At 38.7% G+C, this 18,792-nt stretch overlaps 1 pseudogene; it reads right to left on the bottom strand.

Moving 5' to 3' along the window:
- Positions 1 to 1,417: 1,417 nt before the first annotated feature.
- LOC106735181 (U1 small nuclear ribonucleoprotein C pseudogene) lies at positions 1,418 to 2,149 on the bottom strand (annotated as a pseudogene).
- Between the last annotated feature and the right edge of the window lie 16,643 nt (positions 2,150 to 18,792).

Genomic DNA, 18,792 nt, shown 5'->3' with positions numbered 1-18,792 from the left:
CATTCCGTCAGCCATTTTGATATAGACTATGATGGGAGTATGAGTTATAACACTAATAAAATGTGAACAAAATTTTCCAATAGGCACTTTTTTTCCAAGTTAATTATAGGGTTTTTTTTTAAATTTTAAGTATATGGCAATGTTTCTTAGCTATTGTAATTATTTTAAATCTTAAGAAAAGTAGCTGTTAAAATAACTAATGTCAGATTAGATCTTATTTAGATAAAAATATAATTATTTTCTTTGAAGGGCTGATTTGTAATTATTACTCGGGTCACAATTTGATAGTTTTTTTTTTTTCTTTTTTTTTTTTTTTCACTAAAATGCTTCTCAAAACTTGGGAGAAAAAAATCAGAGAGAAAATTTACCATCCCCACTCATGTTATCTTTGGCTACAAATGGATAATGAAGTTATGCCCTTTGACTTGAGTTCTTATATAGTCAAGGTAATTTAGACTGCACAAAAGCGTGCCCTTGTAACTCCTGGAGTCCCAGCAGCCCAGATATTTCTGGCAAACACACACCCAACGTGGATAACAGCAGCTCTTTGTGCGGCGGAGCCCCAGGAGGGCTCCCCATTGTGTGCTCTTCCTCTCCTCCCATTCTTGACTGACTGACGATAGCAACTCCTCCAAGTCCAGATGTGAGATCCCACCGAGAGTCCTCTTTTCTGCTCCACATTCTGTTTACTCCTGACGCCCAGCCCTTCAGTGTATTTACCTTTGTGCCCCTGTAATCTGGAGAATTCACTCTTTTCAAGGTTTGGGTTTCAGATTTTATTTTTATGTTTCCCTAAGCTCTTTGAGTCTCTTCAGCAGTCCCTACAGTGGGGACTGTAGCCATGATTAGCATATAGATTAACACATAATCAGCACTTGATAAATGTCTGTCGCTGTGAACCATATCTCATATTGTCTCTCTCCTGGGCATGGCTCTATCTTTATGGTACCGATCTGCAGAAGCACGCTCCAGTTTTGTCTTGTATTTCTGTGTTTGCCAGTATTACCAAGGTTAGGAGTTAGGAAACCTGCTTGTTCTGGCAGTTCTAACGTCTTGCGTGCTTAGGGGGGATCAGTTACTACTGACCTGCATGGGATCGCTGTGAAAATAGGATGAAATAATTGATGTGGACATATTTTGGGAAAAAGGGTCTACGAATTCTTGTATATTGTCAAATTTACACATTATCACTTCCCTTTCAGGAGTGTTCATATCTTTGAGACAACCTCATCTCAATGTAGAGCTGCTCTTGAAGCTCGGGGTGAGATGCAGATTTTTTTTGTCTTTGTTTTTTTAACTATAACAGTTGACAATTTTATTATTTTCACATTTCACCATACAAATGAAAACTACACTCTTTCTTCTCTCCTCCAAAACTACTCTTATTTTTAATTTTTTTTTTTAATAGGAAGGAGGAGAAAGTCTTCCTTGACGTGCTGTTAGAAAACACCCAGAGTCACAGCACCATGATCTCCTGGAGAAGTAGAACAAATTAAGATAAAACGGACATAAAGAAGCCTCCCTTCATCCTTATCTGTCTGGCCGAGTCATCCCTGGCCGAGTGGGCACCATCATGGGCTGGGCAGGAGGTCTCATCATTGGGGGCCCAGGCATCACGGGCATGTGGTCTCCCATGGGTGGCCTCACTCTAGGAGCACTAAGCGTTTGTTCGGAGCTGTAGGAAAGGTGAGCAGGAGGCCCGTGCTGAGAACCAGGTCCTACTGGCATCATCCCAGGAGGAGGAGGGCCCACCATTGGCATCATGGGAGGGCCCCCCATATGGGGTGCTGGCATCATGCCAGGGCAAAGAGGACCCGGGAGACTGGGGGGTAGGTGGGATCATCACCCCTGCAGGAAGAGGAGGAGAGAATGGAGTAGGAGGTATCTTCCCTTGTTGAAAGGCAGCAGTTGTTTTGTCAATCAGGCTTTGAGCCTGCTCTTCCATCCATTTCTGATGGTAGTCTTTCACATTCTGTTTGTGTTTCTTACCACTGCAGTGTGTTTTTCTCACGGATGGAGAATCGTGGGTGAAGTACGTATCACAGTAGTCACAATAAAACTTAGGCATGTTGCTCCTCAGGCCGTTGGACTTTCTGCCTAGATGCAGATTTTTAAAAATTAATTTAATTTTATTTATTTATCTTAATTTGACCAGAGAGATACAGAATGAGAGAAAGTGAGAGAGATGGAAAGTGAGAAAGCAAGTTGCCAGGTTCAGGACTTGAACCACGGTTAGCCATGTGGGAGTCCAGCACCCTTAGCCACCACACTACCTGCGAATCGGAAACTCCAGAGATGGGAGCCTCTCTATCTGCATTTTAACAACCCTTCTGATGCTAAATCACTGTTCTAGAGAGTAAGAAACATCAACAATCACTGAAAAAGAATTCTACTGGCCCAGCAGTGGTGGTGCAGGTTCTAAGGCAGAGCTGTACAATGCTGGAGCCACGTGGAGGGCCTGTGTTCAGTTCCTAGACCAGCTGGAACATGCTGAGCTTGGTGGTCTATGCCTATAATTCTAGCTAACTGGGAGGCTGGGTGGGAGAATTGCGCTATGGCAAGACCCTGTCAGCAATTACACCTCTTTCATAAAAATAAATAAATAAACAAACCAACAAAATTAAAATGTTCTTCTGTTGGTTAAATATTAGTTACAAAATAATGCAGAAATATTGTAAAATAACTTTTACATATTAATCACAGAATGAAAATTCACTGTTATTGGATGCTATTTGTCATTAATCTCTCAAAATTTTTTTAAGAATTATCTTATTGATCTTTATTTATTTGTTTATTTTAATTTGACCAAAGAGAAACAAAAGGAGAGAGAGAGAGGAAAAGTGAGAAAGCAAGCCACCAGGTCTGGGACTTGAACCATGGTCAGCCATGTGGGAGTCCAGCACTCTTAACCACCACGCCACCTGCCGACCCCAGTCTCTCAAAATTTAATTCAGACAAAAGTTGTAAATTCAGATGTGTAGAGGGGACAAGCAGTAATTTGAGCAGGGAAACAAGACACCTGTAAGCTAATGGGAGATGATGCATTCTGGTGGACGATAAAGTCTGAAGGAGGCAGAATTTCTAAGGTTACACTGATTGTTGCTTACAGTGTGGGCCACTGTTGCCATGCCATTTAATTTTTCAAGTGAAGTCAGAAATTTACATTTTTATATAAATTTAAATGTTGGCAATTAATTCTTTTTAGAGAGATTTTTGTTATAGGGTGCATGTGCTTGCCAGAAAGATATATAAAGAGAAAGACAGAGAAACGAAAGCATGAAATCACCTCCTAGGGTGGATGGCCATGCCTCAATCCCTTCTCCTTCATCCTCCTCTTAGGATTTTGGGCTCACACACATATGTGCCCAGTGTGAGTTTTAAGCTGCCAGGTCTGGGATGCGAACCACACACAGTCAACTACATGAGAGTTCAGTGACATAACCATTATGCCATCTGCTGGTTCCAGTGATGAATTTTGAAGAAAACATAGACCCAACAAATCTGGGAGCCATATAGTTTTCTGCCTCTGGCTTAAGTAATGTGGGTAAAAATATTTGGTTTTGAATGAGTGTGATGACAGACAAATTAACTCCATTAAGCATTATTAACAATCAAAAAGATACACGTTAAAACCACTCTTATTGGGTGTAGTGGTATGTGTCTATAGTCCCAGCTACTCAGGAGGATGAGGCCGGAGGATTATCCAGTTTGAAGTAAGCCTGGGTAACATAGCAAGATTCTGACTCTTAAAAACGAAAAGAAACACAAACAAAACCAGACATTTTTCAACTTTCAAATTATATACATTTAGTAGATTGACAAAATCTCGTGTTGAAACTTGGTTACTCTGACACACTAAGAGTGAAGGCAAGTAATGACAACTTTTCTGGAGAGCAATTTGACATTATGCATCCACGCTTTAAATGTCTACACCTGCCCTGTCCAATATAGTAGCCCCTAGCCTCCTGAGGATATTTAAATGTATATTAGTTAGCATTACATACAACTAAAGATGCAGCTTATCAGCTGTGCTGATCACATTTCAAGTACACAGTAATGGCCTGTGTTTGGTGGCTACCGTGTTGGACTGTGTAGATATACAACATTTTCATTACTGGAGAAAGTTCTGTTGGACATCATTGGTCAAAACTCTGACTCAGAAACATTTACTTCTATTTGTTAGAAACAAATAATTAAACAAATATACAAAGGCATGTAACAAAAATGTCACTTGAAATATAAGAGTAGAAAATTAGAAACAATCTGAACGATTGTTATTAAAAATCAGGTTGCAGTGAACACTAAAAAAATGTTAAATTTGTTAAGCGAAAATATCCCTGTTGTAGAATAATTTTATTTATTTGGGTAGGTAGCTTATGTACATAGAGGTTAGCGGAACAATGTTTCTCTTCTGATGGGTACACGTGTGTGACAGAGCTTTCCCTCTTTAGCCTACAACTTTTCTCGAGTAGTAGAATAGGTTGACTTTCTCTGACAAGTGAGCAGAAGCACTTGATAGCGCTCTGGCTGTGTCAGTATCAGCCAGCTTCTGGTTAGAAATTCGTGGTCTCTGGCCACACCTCAAGTCTACTAAATCAGAAACACTGGCAGAGCTGAGGAATCTGCGTATCAACAACTCTCCTCTTACTGCCTTATCTGCTTCCTATCATGGAATCGCTCAAGCTTCATTTATTTCATTTTATCTTGGCCAGGGTAAATCTTGGTAAACTATCCAGGCACTGTTTTCTAAGTGCTGAGGGGTGCTGCAGTGAAGAAAAGTGACAACTATCTCTGTGCTCATGGGAATCAAACAATGAACAGCAGAAAATGAGTAGTAGATCTAGCCTTAATAGAAGACTCCCGTAGATGCTGCTATTGGCAGGCTGAGGTCACATGGAAGGCCTGGGTTTGATTCCTGGCCCATCCCCAGGGCCAGGAGTTTATAGTCCCAGCTACTCAGGAGGTGAGGGCAATAGGATCATGACATGGTGAAGATCCTGTCTTTAAAATAGGAGGAAAAAAAAGAAAGAAAGGAAAGAAAATGAGTATGTTGGATAGTGAAAAGTGCTAGAGAGAAAAATAAAGTAGAAGAGGAATTAGAAAGTGAGACGAGGACTGTAATTCTCTGCAAGGTGTCCTTGAGAAATGACACCTGAGTGGAGATCCACGGGAGATGAGGGACTGAGTTGTTGGAAAGTTCAGGGAAAGAAGTTTCAATCCTGTTGTTAGGGAGTGAAGGGACCAGTGAGTTTAGGGGGAAAGGCATGCGAGTGAGTGAGTGAGGATTAGGAAGAGAGGTAATCTAGATCCTTTTACTTCAAAATTCCTTCCTCTCTCTTGTGTACCACACTCTTTGAATTCTTTGGTTAATCACTTTGTAAATAAATCAGACATTCTGAAATTCACTATTTTTCTGTCAATACCTGCCACATTTGCCCCACGGTATTGTTAAATCTGGATTATTGGTCTTACTGAGTAAGAATTTAGGGGGTGGGACCATCAAATGTGCATTTTAACAGTTTTTTTCAGGTTTTTAATGAACGCTAAAGTCCACGAAACGCTCCTTGAATTTATCATTTTGTAAATTTAATTTAATTTAATTTCTTTTTTTTTTTTAATTTGCTATGGGGCACTCTATGTGTGCTCACCAGAAAGACACACACACACACACACACACACACACACACACACGCACACACATACACAGAGAAAAGGAGAGAGAGAGAGAGAGAGGGGAAGCAAGCCGCCAAGGTGTGAGACTCCCGTCAGTTTCCCAACTACCACGCCAACTGCTGGCCCCATAATTTAGTTTTTATAGAATAGATGTACCTAAAGTTGTCACTGCTGCCTGTATAGGCCACAGTGTGAAGAGATGTAATTAGTATAATGCCTCATTTACTTTCTGTATTTAAAAACCGTTTAAGTAGAACTTAATGTAGTACATAACTTACGTAGGCAGCTGTGTGGAATATTAGGAAAACTGACTCTTACCATAATTCATACCCAATCAGAGGATGGAAAGCCTTTTACTCACTCGTTCTGCCTCCTCCTCTCCCCACCCGCCATACCTTCTGACATGTTTTTAGGAAGGAGTGAATTTAAGTCTATTTTATTATTTTTCTTTTTCTCTTGTTTCTCTCTTGTGTAATGTCTTCTTCCTCTTCCCTGTTCTTCTTGAAATCTCACCATCCTAAATTAAACACTGTTAATGTCTTGGTGGTCATTCTTTTACGCTTCCCTATGCTTATTTATATATATTCACCAACATAAACAACTTTATAGACATAGGATTATATTATGTTCTTAAAATAACTGCAAGCACTTTTTAAAAGAAAAGTTCAGGGTGCTCTCTTTCCCTTTTTTTACTCTTTCTTTTCAAGCCAAAAATGTCACTTCCCTGTTGTTTATGTTGTTATAACTTTTTCTGTGCTCATGTAACTTACATATTTTGTATGTTTTTCAGCAGCTTATATATATATCTTCTATATATGCATGGATATAATAATATTTTTATTTAATACCTAGTAAAACATAAGCGATGTAACTTTAAGTTAATTGGCAAAGTTCTTATGTATTCTTTTTTTTTTTTTTTGGAGAGATTTTCACTGTAGGGCACGTGCACTCGCCAGCCAGACAGAGAGAGAGACATAGAGACAGAAAGCGAGAAATCACCCCCCAGGGGGCATGGTCACGCCGCAATCCCTTCTCCTCCATTCTCCTCTTGGGATCTTGGGCATGCACGCACACGCGCCCGGCGTGAGTTTTAAGCCACCAGGTCCGGGACACGAACCGCGGTCGACTACGTGGGAGTCCAGCGACATAGCCATTACGCTAACTGCTGGTTCCCTTATGTATTCTTTTTAATGACTACATAATAGTCTAATATATATGTATATTCCACAATTAAACAGCCATCACTTTAAATAAGAAACCAGAGCTATATATGAAAAAATATTCATATATGATTATACAATTAAAAAACATTTTGGGGGCTAGCTCCACAGCCTAATAATTAAGGGAACTAGATTCCATATGGCTGACTGCAGTTTAAATCTCAGCCCTTGCAGTTTGAAAAATATGCTGGGGAGAAGGGGGCCAGCAGGTGGCGTGGTGATTAAGGGCTCTGGACTCCCACATGGTTGACCTCAGCTTGAGTCCCAGACCTGGCAGCGCGCTCTCTCTCTCTCTCTCTCTCTCTCTCTCTCTCTCAATCTCTCTCTCTGTTTCTGGTAAGCACATGTACCCTGTAGCAAATTGAAAAATAGTAATAATGGTAAATAAAATTAAATAAGTGATTCTTTAAAAGAATGTTTTAAAGAAAAAGAAAAGAAAACACACTAGGCGCATGTGCATGCATGCCTCAAATCCCCACAGAATGGAGAAAGTGAGGGGACTGCAGCATGATCACACTCCATTGGGGGTTGCTTTCTCCCTCTCCCTTTCTCTCTCTCTGTCTCTTTATGTCACTCTCTGGCCAGTGCATGTGCCCCCTGGCAATTAAAAAACAACAACAACAAAAAAAACAGTTTGTAAAGCAAAAGGAATCATAAATACCATAGACATTGACAGCTTGGGGAAAAGTCTACATATGCAGAAACTTCCAGATGGACAATAAATATGAAAAAAATGTTTTGCCTTATTAGTTTGGAAATGCAAATTACAAATAATAAGAATTGGGCCAGTAGGTGGTATGGTGATTAAAGGTGTTGGACTCCCACATGGCTAACTGTGGTTCGAGTCCTGGACCTGGCAGCTTGCTCTCTCTGTCTCTCTCTAGTCAAAACTGAAAAATGATAATAAATAAATTAATTAATAAATAATTCTTTAAAAAGAAAAAAGGTTAACACATAATTATTTCCCAAAGTTTCTGATTTGCTCAGAGAATTTGCAGGATATTGATTTTTATTCTTTTTTAAGACTCAGCTTATAAACCAAATAGTGAAAATAGAGCTGAGAAGATGAAATTTTATTATAAATTCCATGACATTTTTCTTTTTTGACAGGTTTCCTCCCATTCAAAAACAGAGCTGTGCTGGATTTTAGAGCCATAGATTTTAGAGCCATCCTGAGAGGAAAACAAGGCCATAGAGTTTACTTGAGTTGTTCAATATCACCTAGCTAGTCCTGCATGCTTTTTGGTGTATCTAATTGTTTCTCAGAGCCTTTTCATACCTTTTATTGCAGCGAATGTAGAGAAATTATGTCTTGAGAATTGTTTTCTATTTTCCAAAAAACACTGAATTGTAACACTTAGAGAATTTATACTTCTTAAAATTTATTTAGATTTTGGGACCAGCAGGTGGAGTAATGGTTATGTCACTGGACTCTCACATAGTCGATGGCCGTTCAAGTCCTGGAAATGGCAGCTTAAAACTCACACCCTGCATGTGTGTGTGTGGGCTCAAAATCCCAAGAGGAGAGTGGAGGAGAGGAGACTGCAGCATGGCCATGCCCCTGGGGGGAGATTTCTTGCTTTCTCTCTCTCTGTCTCCTTCTGTCTCTGCAGTGAGCACACATGCCCTATAGCAAAATCTCTCTTTAGAAAAAAATTTGTTTAGATTTTAAGTAGAAATAATAGCATGAGAACCACATTAAAAGTGAGAAAAGAAGTATTACTTAGAATCCTACCATCCTTACAAAATGAGCTGTTACTGCAGTTTTGCTTCAGTTATTTATCTGTATGCAGCAATGATTTTACACACTATTCATAGTAACATTTTTCTAATACTTTGAAAATCTTTTGGTAACTTTGACTTTCAGGCTTTGAAATTGGTTTCTTGTCTCTTTTTTCTTGCAATCTATTTTTTTAATGCATTTCATCTTTTTCTTATTTCTTTTCTTTCTTTTTTTTAAGTGTGCACTATAAGTTACATGCTCTCATCAGAGAGAGGGAGGGAAAGTGGGAAATCATCCTCCAGAGGGGATGGTGGTGCCGTAATCCTTTCTCTTCCCCTAGGGATTTTTTTTTTTTTTGAGATTTTTTTTTTGTTATAGGACCCGTGTACTCACCAGAAAGACAGAGACAGAGAGACAGAAAGCAAGAAATCACCCTCCCCCAGGGGATATGGCCACGCCGCAATCCCTTCTTTCTCCTCTTGGGATCTTGAGCACGCACGCACACATGCCCGGTATGAGTTTAAGCCACCGGGTCTGGGACTTCAACTGCAGTTGACTACATGGGAGTCCAGCGACATAGCCATTACACTAACTGCCGGTCCCTTCCTCTAGGGATTTTGAGCACACTTGCACATGCATGCAGGGTAATTCTCAAGTCACTGGGTCTAGGAGGGGAACTGCACAGTCAGCCATGTGGGATCCTATTCCATAACCTCCACACCATCTGCTGCCCACCCCCCACCTTTTTTGTTAGTTTTTGTTATGTGGCTTGTGTACTTGCCAGAGAGCAGCAGGGTCAGAGAGAGGGAAAGTGAGAAAGCATCCTCCTACACCGAGGGGATGGCCTCACTGCAGTCCCTTCTCCTCCATTCTTCTCTCAGGTTTTGGGCACTCACACATGCGTACCTAGCTTATTTTCAAGCTGCTGGGCCCAGGACATGAACTGTACTGTCAGCTATGCGGGATCCAGCTACCTTATCCACTATGCCACCGCTGGTGCCAGTGCTTGTAATTTGTAAGCCTTGAACATGTTTTGTATCGGTGTGTAAACCTGATCGAAAACCTGCAGTAGCTACCAGTTGCTTCCTTTAGTATTTCCTAGTGTTGCCCTAGTCAGTAGTATTTCAGTCTAATGCTGTCAGCTGCATGTAACAAAACAAAAACTAAAGGCATCAAACAGCAATAAGCTTGTTATATCACCAAAATGTCTAGGGGTATTAGAAGGAGGAGGACAATTCCTGGGTTAATCTGAGTGCTCGATGATGTCATCAAGGACCTGTGTTATTTTGGTCATTTTCTGCCATCCTCAGTTTGTTGGCATTTGTCTTTCAGCTCTTCATCATCTGGAGTTGTTAGTAGCTCACCTAAAACACATCTTCACACAGTTTTGTCTGGAATCAGAAAAACAAACAAACAAACAAACAAAAAAACTCTTTTCTTCAGATTACATGCTTTTTAAAGAGTTTACTCATGAGTCTGGAAGGTGCATGGTGGTTTGGGTGCTGGACTCCCACACGGCTGACTACGGTTTGAGTCCCAGACCTGGTGGCTTGCTTTCTCACTTTCCCTGTCTCTTCAAATTTAAAAAATCATCATCATAAATAAAATTAGATAAATAATAATTTTTTTTAAAGTGCTTACTCACATACATAGATATTCTAGTCTCTGGCCAGAATATACCACAAGCTCATTGCATAAGCTGGTCGCTGATAAAGAAAATGGAATTACCATGACTGGTGTAGAATATTCAAGCTTTACCCCATAGCCTGAGAAAGTTTCTTAGGATACCATGCATAAACTCTGGGGTTGTTAATATGGAAGAAGATAAAGAAATGGCTTATTAGGCAACCAGCAGTGTATATCATGAAGTTGAATAGCCTCAGTTCTTTTCAAGGCTTCTCCTAATCTGATCCTGTGATAATCTAAATAAACTTCTATTACGTTTTTAAAGAGAATTATTTATTTTAATTTTTATTTGCTATTAGTATTTCTTTTTAAAATTTGACCAGACAGAGAGAGAGAAAGAGAAAGGGAAAGTGAGAAAGCAAGCCACCAGGTCTGGGACTCCAACCAGAGTGGCCATGTGGGAGTCCAGCACACCAACCATCACGACACCTGCTGGCCCCCATAACCTCTATTACTTGTTCTTTTCCTCTTCTTTCTTTCTCTCTTTTCTTTTTCGTTCTTCCTCCTCTCTCCTCCTCCTCTTTCTCTTCTCTCCTTCTCTTTTTTATTTATTCATTTATTTTCAGATATGGAGTTTAGCTATGCTGCCTCAAACTTCTGATCTTCCTGGCTGGCCTCAAACTTTGATCTGCTTTAGCCTCTCAAGTTATTAGAATTACAGGCTTGTACTACCATACCCTGCCCTAAAACTTCTATTCTAAACAAGCCAATCAGGTGTCTATTCTGCCTCTACACCCTGCTCACGTGTGTCTAGATCTATGGCTTGACTTATGTTTCTCTTTTTTGGAAAGTTCTCTCTATTCTCTTGAGATAGTAACTATTTTAATTAAAGTTAATTAAACTTAAATAAATTTTTTGAGAGGTTTTTGCCATAGGGCGTGTGTGCTCGCCAGACAGACAGACAGAGACAGAGAGACAGAAAGTGAGAAATCATCCCCCAGGTGGGATGGCCACGCCGCAGTCCCTTCTCCTCCATTCTCCTCTCGGGATCTTGGGCACGCACACACACGTGCCCGGCATGAGTTTTAAGCCACCGGCTCCGGGACTCGAACTACAGTCGACTACTTGGGAGTCCAGCGACATAGCCATTACGCTAACTGCTGGTCCCAAACTTAAATAAAAATTAAAAGTCAGTTGTCAGGCACACTAGTCACATTTCAAGAACAAAATGGCCACGTGTCACGAGTGACTACTGTATTGGATGGCAAATGTACAGAACATTTCCATCACTGCAGAAAGTTCTGATGGGCCTGCACAGCTCTAGAGATTCTTACAAATCATAGTTTTTGTTCTGAAGGTGTTTTATTTATTTTTTTAACAGCAGAGGATGTGTGCATGCCCCCTGTCCCCGAAGCAGAGAGAGAGAGAGAGAAAGAGAGAGAGAGAGAGAGAGAGAGAGAGGAAACACCCTCCCCCAGTCATGCTGCAGTCCTTTTGTTCCAGTTCTCCATTGTCCAGTGGAGGTTGGGATTCAAACCTCAGAGGACCATGTGGGATCCGGCTTCCCCTGTACATTGCTTTAACTGCAGTGCCAAGGAACTTGCCCATGTTTTGTTTTGTTTATTTGTTTTATAGGTTTCTTTCTTTCTTTCTTTCTATTAGTGAGTGAGAGAGAAACAGCACCTGCAACAAAGTCTCAGATCAGCTCAGGCTTTAGCCAGGTCTGAAATACATAGCAAATACAGTGTATTGACTGATTAATTACATTCTACGGAACTGACGATCTATAGTCTATTGTGGTCAGTAAATTTTTTTTTTTGAAAAATAGTAATACTGTCTGCCATATTGAGCATGGAAGTTGGCTGATGGTAAGAGTATTTTTACAATATTTTTCCTCTATTTCATTTGTTAGAAATACACCTGCAAATCCTGTGTGTGTGTGTGTGTGTGTGTGTGTGTGTGTGTGTGTATTGAGTCCTGGACTCTTCAGCTTAAAACTCATCCTGGGCATATGTGCCCAAAATCCTGAGAGAAAAACAGAGAACGGATAGCATGACCATCCCCCCTGGGGAGTGATTTTTCTCTTTCTGTCTGGCGAATATATAGCAAAAATCTCTCTCAGAAAAAAAAAAAATTCACCTTTCATTCTTGCTCATACACATGAAACAAATACTAGAGGTATTTTTTACAGTGCTTTTGGCTAAAATTCACATAGGAGTTGTTTGATAGTGGTAGGTATTAAATGAACCATCTGCATAATCTGTGGAAGCTCTACTGGGTCTGGAGGTATATTTTCTGAGTTACAGTATTTCATATGTCCTGATGTCTGAGGTTTTATGTCATCCTCAAGACCACTGGGCCAGTGGTATGCCTTATCTCACTTCTTCCTCCAGAGCAGGAGCTGTAGTAGAATAGTGTAATACATGGCATCGTTGCATTTCTGGAATTCTAAAGACAGGAAATATATGTCAGGGTATGTGTTTGGGCTCAAAACATAACCTTTAATTAAAATAAAACAAAAACAGCCACACGGGTCAGCAGGTGTGTGGTGGTTAAGGTGCTGGACTCCCACATAGTCAACTGAAGTTTGAGTCCCAGACCTGGCGGCTTAAAAATCATACCAGGCACACTTGTGTGTGTGTGTGTGTGTGTGTGTGCATGTGCACATGAGTCCAAAATCCCAGGAGAATGGAGGAGAAGGGATTGTAGTATGGCCATTCCCCAAGGGATGATTTCCCACTTTCCCTCTTACTGTCTCTGGTGAATGTATGTGCTCTATGGCAAAAACCTTAAAAAAAAAAAAGGGCCATAAAACTCTTTATAACCCACATTCTCTTCTCTTCTTGTCATTTAATCATTCATAACAATAATAATTCAGTCATTCAAATTAATGTCCCCCACCTCACATACTGTACATGCATTATCTCCAGTCCTCACAGCAGCTCTGTAAAGTAGGCCAGCTGGTGGTGTGGAGGTTAAGGGGCCGGATCCCACATGGCTGACCATGAGGTTTGAGTCTTGGACACGGTAGCTTAAGAAGCATGCCAGGTGTGTGTGCCTGTGCCCCAAATCCCCAAAGGAGAATAGAGGAGAAGGGATTGCAGTGTCGCTGTCCCCTTTGGGGGGTGATTTCTCACTTTCTCTTTCTATCTCTCTCTGCCAAGTACAGGCATCCTATAGCAAAAAAAAAAAAAAAAACTGGAGGCAGGGGAGTAAGCATTGTTACCTTCACTTTTTTGGGGGTGTATATTTTTTTCTGCATTAGATGTTTAGAGACAGACAGACCCACACTCCCAACAGCTTGTTCATGCTACGATCCACCCCCAGCCCCAGCACATGGTATGCACAGGAAGACTTCAGGATGCCAACAGGGGACCTTCCCATGTGGCCTCAGCATTATGGACCAGCATGCCACTGCTGTGCCATCATGGCTGGCCTGTTTTCACTTTTACAGCTAAGAAAACTAAGGCCCAGAAAGGTTTTAAGTCAATTTCACAGGAGCCCATAGGGAGAAAGTGTCACCATGATTCAAAACAAAAGCTGACCGATTTCAAAACCTTTGTTCTTTTTTTCTGCATCATACTTCTGATGACTCAATTAGATTTTAAGGTCCAAGTGTCAGGAATATCTTAAAATGTTCTCATATTATCTAGAAAGGTAACTGTGGCAAATGTTTCTGCTCTTGCTTAAGGTAGGTGCTAAGGGGTATATAGACTATTTAAGACCTTTGGGGGACCATTAGTGCCTATTTTTGGAAATCAGACTGGACTAGGCTGTATCCTGGTTGGTAAGGCATTGCAGTCTTTGGGGCTCAAGTCTTGGGTTTACTCAGTAACTTGGAATAAAGCTCTGACTGCAAGTGCTTCACCTCCTTGTGCTCAGTGCTCTCCTGTAGCACCCAGGACAAGCACATAGTTGCACTTCGATAAATATTTGTTAATACCTGAGTGAACTTAGGGACCTGTTAGCTTTCTTCCATGGCTTACTGTGGGCCAAACTTCTTTCAGATCTAAGCCGCTGACTACAAAGGAGCTGAGGGAAGGGAGGGAAGATGGAGTAACATAAGCTTATCATCTCCACTGGAAATACCAAGACAAGGCCCCTGGCTTTTGGAAGCAGCATTGTCAGTAGTATTATCTTTTGAATAAAGAATAGGAACAGGGAAAAATAAATCCAAAAGAAAACTGTGGCTGAGGTAGAGGAAGATGCGTTTCATTTCTGCCTTCTTTCTTGAATATACGAAATGACGATATCTTCATGTGTGTTCGGTTTATAATTATATTTACTTATTTACAAATTTCCTTATATAGCTTAAGTAATAGGGGCTTTAAATTTGCCAATAAATATCCTAGTTAATAAATTAAAAAATAATTGAAGCTATATATTTCCAGGATAACACTGCATAGTGGGATAGAATCATGGAAATGAATTTTGTTTATTTTTATACAAATTTACTTAAATCGCTTATTTATTTATTTATTTATTTATTTATTTATTTATTTTAATTGGAACAAAGAAGGGCAGAGTGAGAGAGAAAGTGAGAAAGCAAGCCACCAGGTCCAGGACTCAAACCGCAGTTGCCCATGTAGGAGTCCAGCGTCCTTAACCATCACACCACTTGCCGGTCCCAGAACCGTGGAATTGATAACTTGGGGGAAAAAGTATTTGGAAAAATGTGACACACTTCTTGTAATGTATAGATGTTATAATTCATATTGCTTATTAAATTTTAGAGAAGACTTTCAAAATCAAAACATTGTGGGTTTATTTTAGATACTGTTACATGAGAGATTAGCAGACATTTGTATGGTGTTTACACTTGAGAAGTTAAAGTTCATGTATTGCAAACAGACACCATAATTCCACTTTAGATTAAAGTTTGTGTTTAACCTGCATAGATTTTTTTTAAAAGACTTTGAAATAATACTTTTGGCAATAGTAATTGTAATATCAAATTGTCTCCCAGTTTTCATTTGGATACAAAGTAATTACTTCATCAAATACATTTGTCACGTTCTTAAAAATTAGTTTTTCTGTTCATAATTTTCCTACTGAGCAAGAGGCTTATATGCAGTGGTGATAATAGAATTCTCCACTGGGCAGGAAATTAATAATAAAACGAAGTTCCTAAGTCTTTATTAAACACCTATAATTGGGTCAGATGCTGTAGAGATACAGAAAAGAAAATCAAGAGCTGCCCTCACCCTTGGGAAAACCTATAATCTAGTTAAAACACCATAACGTAGTTTGTGGTATTGTGGAGTCAGGTCTAATCTTACTCAAATCATGTTTCTCACGCCATTACTGACATAGTAGAAGATTTATATAACATAATAATAAGGGTGTTATTTGTTTTGTTCTTCAATTCCAAAATGGTGAAAGAATTCCATTCAGCTGATATCTAATGGAGTGTTAATGTCTAGTTCATGTTTTCTTAGCTAGAAGATTTTTTTTTAATTATTATTTATTGAATTTTATTTTAATTTGACCAGGGAGAAACACAGAGAGAGACAGAGAAAGAGAAAGAGGGAAAGGGAGAAAGGAAGCTGCCAGGTCCGGAACTCGAACCATGTTCAGCCATGTGGGAGTGTCCAGCACCCCCTTGGGAAAACCTATAATCTAGTTAAAACACCATAACGTAGTTTGTGGTATTGTGGAGTCAGGTCTAATCTTACTCAAATCATGTTTCTCACGCCATTACTGACATAGTAGAAGATTTATATAACATAATAATAAGGGTGTTATTTGTTTTGTTCTTCAATTCCAAAATGGTGAAAGAATTCCATTCAGCTGATATCTAATGGAGTGTTAATGTCTAGTTCATGTTTTCTTAGCTAGAAGATTTTTTTTTAATTATTATTTATTGAATTTTATTTTAATTTGACCAGGGAGAAACACAGAGAGAGACAGAGAAAGAGAAAGAGGGAAAGGGAGAAAGGAAGCTGCCAGGTCCGGAACTCGAACCATGTTCAGCCATGTGGGAGTGTCCAGCACCTTAACCACCATGCCACCTGATGGTCCCCACTAGATGTTTTTAACTCGCTTAGGAAGCATCAACTATAACGTTTGAAACAGTGCTGCTGATGTTAAGGAAATCATGGTATGAGCCTTAAATTTGTTAAGGACACTTCGTGAATATTAAGGTGTCTGTAAATAACACCAAAGCTGAGGCATGTGTGTTTGGGGGGAGGGTATGAATTTGACCACTGTTCAAGTCTTATCTTTTTTATATTTTGTTTGTAGAGCAGAAATTCATTTTTAGTAATATGCTCCTTTTGAGGTAGTCTTTCTATAGTAAATTTAAGGTACGGGAAATTATCTTTTGGCAAGAAAATGAATGAAGGCTCATTTTGACCTTCAGATTATATTTAAAGCACATTAAAATTATACAAGGTTACTGAATATGTTACCATTCTACTGATGCCTATAAATTATGCTGAGAAAAAAACATCTAAAGCATAGATCTTAAAGCATTTCTTATCAATTTAATTCACTCTAGAAATTTGGACTCTGCAATTTTTCATCAATGAAAGCTATGTGTTTTCTAATTTGGCCATTCGTATGTTCCTCATTATGCCATATAGTATTTAAAAAATAATGAGATGAGGGGACCAGCAGGTGGTGTGGGGGTTAAAGTCCTGGAAACTGCCACATGGCTGACTATGGTTCAAGTCCCAGACCTGGTGGCTTACTTTATCACTTTTCCTCTCTCTCTCTCTAGTCAAATTAAAATAAATGAATGAATAAATAAATAAATAAAAATTGATGAAATCTTAAATAGTTGTCATTTTGCAAATTTTCTTGTAATCGAATGAATTAAAATTTTCTTACCAATTTGTGAACTACAAGCGAAAGGAAGGTACATGCTAAAGAAAAAAAGAAAAAAAATTAATAGTATAATTAGAACACAATACTTACACAATATTGTTTTAGGTTTAAATTCTATTAGTCCTTTTTGTTAGGACTCATTGAAAAGGTAATAAGTTAGTCTGCTTAATTTTAGCTTACTACTTTTAAATAGTCACATTTTTATTGACACAGTTTTTATTCATTAAAAAGCTAGTTTTTGAGAAATGTGTATGCATGGAAAGTGTACTGAGTTGACTTTTGTTAGTAGAATTCTGTTAGGACCTAGCTGTTCAGTGGTACTTGTCCCTTAACCCTTATATTAAGTTACAGTATTAGTATAAAAATCCACTGAAATGATGTATCAAATTGACTGATCAAAAATAGTGTGTAGTCACAATTTTCTTTCTCTTAAGAATTAGAGATTTTTGAGCTTTAAATCTTTAAAAACATTAATGTGTGGGGGTAGTTATCATAGTCCAGCTGCCTTTGTGTGTGTTTCATTTAAATGTAAATTTATCTTAGCCACTCTAAAGATGAGCTCAGAAGGCAGATTTGAATAGTCATTTTCTTTCTTTTTTTTTTTTCCATAAATACTGAAATCCCTGTTTTACACCAAAGGAAAAAACCTCATTAAGCAGCCAATACTCGATGAACTTTTTAAAAAGTTTCTGAATGGACTGACAGTTTTCTATTAGCAGTTTTTCTAAGATTATATAACTCCATTAAAAGAAAAGTAAGTTAAATGTTGTAAAAGTACATACGACAGTAGTTCAACAATTTCCAGTATGACGCTGAGTATTATTCTGTAGTGCTGTATAAAAGAAAACAGTAGTGTTTTAAATAGAGATCATGTTGTGTAAACAGATTTTAAATAGTTAAATCTGAGGTGTCAAACAATGATCAAAGTTAGCAGCACAGTAACATATGTATCACACACACATATCCACCTACGATGTATGTATTTATTATGTATTTTAACCACGGATTAAAGCTTGGTCTTCTACTATAATTATAAATCAACTTCTAGAAGCAATTTTTTGAGTGCAGGTTTTTGGGGAAGTTTCCACTTATGACTATTCTCTTGATGGAAAGTCAAGATTGGAAGCTCTGTAATTTTGCTTTATTTTATAGTCACCGTTGGCATTGTGAAAACTGCCATGAAAGTTCTCTTAAGGGAGGTTAATTTCTGTTGTCTTTAGCAGTCGTTTCCACTACCCTACAATAAAACAGGCCATTTGTGTGAGTCGCTGTTGATTACGTATTTTAGTCATTTTTTTCTTTAGTCATTGCATTACCAGCCTGTGATTATCTTGTGTTAAAAAAACAAACAAATAGACAAAAACCTCTTTGATCTACTCTAACCTTTCTATATGTAAATTTTGGAAAAGTGACACTGCAGCATGCTAATAAAATGTACTTTTTGCATTGACATTTCCGAAGTAATTATTTAAAAGATGATAAAGTTTACTTTAAAAAATGACTATTTGTTGGTTGATAAAATTTTCTGAAACCACATAAATGTAAATATTTCCCAAGTAAGTCCTATAGATTCATGGGTTCTGTCAAAGAAAGGTCCTTTGTGTCTTCTAAAATATCTTTATTTTGTACAATTAGGAAAAGCAAAGGAGTACTTTCTGAGCAGTATTAAAAAATTTTGGGTTTTTATTTATATCACTTTCTAATATACATGTTCCCATAGAG

Source organism: Tupaia chinensis, unplaced genomic scaffold, assembly GCF_000334495.1.
Source record: "Tupaia chinensis unplaced genomic scaffold, TupChi_1.0 Scaffold000320_2, whole genome shotgun sequence".
Taxonomy (NCBI): domain Eukaryota; kingdom Metazoa; phylum Chordata; class Mammalia; order Scandentia; family Tupaiidae; genus Tupaia; species Tupaia belangeri.
The sequence above is the reverse complement of the archived record's forward strand: the minus strand, read 5'-3'. Positions and strand labels throughout refer to the sequence as shown.